This window comes from Camellia sinensis, chromosome 4, assembly GCF_055761805.1.
Source record: "Camellia sinensis isolate YWXY chromosome 4, ASM5576180v1, whole genome shotgun sequence".
Classification (NCBI taxonomy): domain Eukaryota; kingdom Viridiplantae; phylum Streptophyta; class Magnoliopsida; order Ericales; family Theaceae; genus Camellia; species Camellia sinensis.
Window position 1 is genome coordinate 52,609,979 of NC_138964.1, and position 2,523 is coordinate 52,612,501.

Consider the following 2,523-nt stretch of genomic DNA (forward strand, 5'->3'; position numbering starts at 1 on the left):
TGGAGGGTGGGTGGTGATGGCGGAAGACGGTGGTGGAAAATGGTGGCGGGTGGTGGCTAATATTGGGTGATAAAAAAAAAAAAATTGAAAACTCAAAATGGAAACACATTTTTTGTATTTTCATTTTTTGGCCAAATTTATAAACTGAGACCACTGATTTATAAATCAAAAAATTTATCAAATAGGTTTTTATTTGAGTTTTTTAAATTTTTGTAAATATAAATAGAAAACTGAAAACGTAAGTGTTATCAAACGACACCTAAACATTTCAATTTTTTTCACCTCATATTATAGCGAGAAAACTAAAAGCATCACTTCCCAAACAAAGCCTAAGCAAACAACTAGCACATTGGCTTCTATGGCGTCTCCCATATATCAAACACATTCTGCTCATAGTGAAGAGCAAAAAGCCTATCACCACCAACCGAAAAATCACAGATTGAACCTCCATTGCTTCTGCCAAGCCTGGATGTCAGCACCCAATCTGGACCACTATACACCCAAATACTATGATTCATAGACAAGAAGAGCTGCCCATTATGAAATGCCAATTTTGGGTCACATGGTTCCTTCATCTTGAACTCACTGTGGAGTTGTTTAAGCACCACCTCACACTCATGTCAATACTCCTCAAATCCAATAACCCAAAATCCCCACATTCATTCACTAGGCATATAGAATTAGTCTCCTCCATAGCTATGGCATCTCTAAACTGCCACTGGGTTGTCGGATAATCATCTTCATCGCCTTCATTTTTCGGCCAATGAGACCAGAGCTCGATCATGTTTTAAACTCTAAAATCCAACAAATTAATGAAAGAGGAGCACTGCTTCCTAGGTGACAAAGTAGCAACCATCAAACAAATAGTACCATGTAACCATTACAGCCTGTTTGCTTCACCAAGTGACCACTCATATTGGTCACAATAAAACTCAATCTGCTTGCCAGTTAATTGATCCCAAACACCAATCCCATACTCATTGTTGTTCTTACCTTTACAATTACAAAAAATCTTGTAGTCTGAGTTAAAAGCACGAGCAGTGTAGCTTTTCACTTGATGATCCTTATTTGTGACCTGAAACCTGTGCCTGAGCTCCTCTGTTACTGCACTGAACAAACCCATTCCACCACCGCCAGCACTAACAACGATGGTCTCTGAATCGACCAAACTGTCGTAAACTCTCTGGTAATCGAGATTGATTGATGGGTGTTCTTCGAGCATCCAATCATAGACGTGTACCATACTATCATGCACTACACAGCAACCACCGTCAAGGCTACCGCGGATCGCGGTGCCATCAACGGGTGCTTGGCCTGTCACAGAGTGTGAAAATTGGAGTCTGTTGCCATCGAATTGGCTGCATTTGGTAGAGCAGACGTTGTCGAGGAGGTCGTAGAACAGGGCTTCTCTGTGAAGGAGTTTTTCAGGGATGTTGGAGGGGATATACAGCTCCCCTGTTCTGAGGAGGCCGAGTAGTACTGCGAAACAATCTGGGTTCCGATCGATGACGTAATTACCATCATCATCAGCAGAATTATAGGTTTGGAGGTTCCAATTCTTGTCGAACATTTTCCCAAAGAAGGAATTATGGCCAGTGTTGGCGAGGGTGGAGGTGGTGGTTTCGAATATTTTGCCACCAATGTTGAATTTTGCTAGTATGTTATTGTGAATTGCCATTGTTGAAACAAGAAAAAAAATTGGACAGACCCAGATGGGAATTTGAAAACAGGCTCGGCATTAAATTTATATTTTAGTTTGTCCTTTCCAATTCTTGTATCAAGCTTCAACAGTTAGCTTCCCCATATGGGATTCTAAATTTTACTGTCTTTTTGAATTCTTACTTCAAACACTTCCCTTATACAGTTTCCCACCAAAAGCCTTTACAATTATTGGGGGATCATTACCCCATACTATACATTGACAAGTTATGCCACAAATTGAACTTCTTCTTGATTTCGGTAAAATAAAATAAAAATAGAAGGGTAAATTAGAAAATACAATTAGCGATGTGGAGGAAAAACATAGTGTTTTTCTAAAATGACCCAGAAATCAAGTTGTTCGAAATCAAATTTTAAACATACCAGGAGGAAGGTCTCGACGAGATGAGTCCAGATCCAGAAAAATGAGTCCAAACGAAGACTGGGGTGGAGCTTACATGCCTTCTGAAATTAACGAGTGAGGACCACTCTCGGACACGTACCACACGCTCGTCTAGGGATTGAAAATGAGCAACTTTCACCAAAACCAAAGTGTTTAAATATTATTTGAGGGATAATAAATACAAGGTGTGCCTTTGGTAAAGTGGATAAGGCGCTGTAGTTTGTATTTGGTCAGGGGTTCAAAACCCCCTAGTTGCGCCCTGAAAATTAATATTTTTGAGTGGAGGATGATGCAGTGGATGACATCAGCACCAAAATAAAGGGGTGGTCCGACCCAACCCAGATCCGACCTAGGTGGGGTCTGGTCCAGATGGTGTCAGCAAGCCAAGTGGGTGGGTCAACCTGACTCAGGAGGGGTCCAGG

The 2,523-nt window shown here is 41.0% G+C and overlaps 1 pseudogene; it reads right to left on the reverse strand.

Annotated features, from left to right (window-relative positions):
- Positions 1-356: 356 nt before the first annotated feature.
- On the reverse strand, positions 357-1,678 carry LOC114306422 (BTB/POZ domain-containing protein At4g30940 pseudogene; annotated as a pseudogene).
- Between the last annotated feature and the right edge of the window lie 845 nt (positions 1,679-2,523).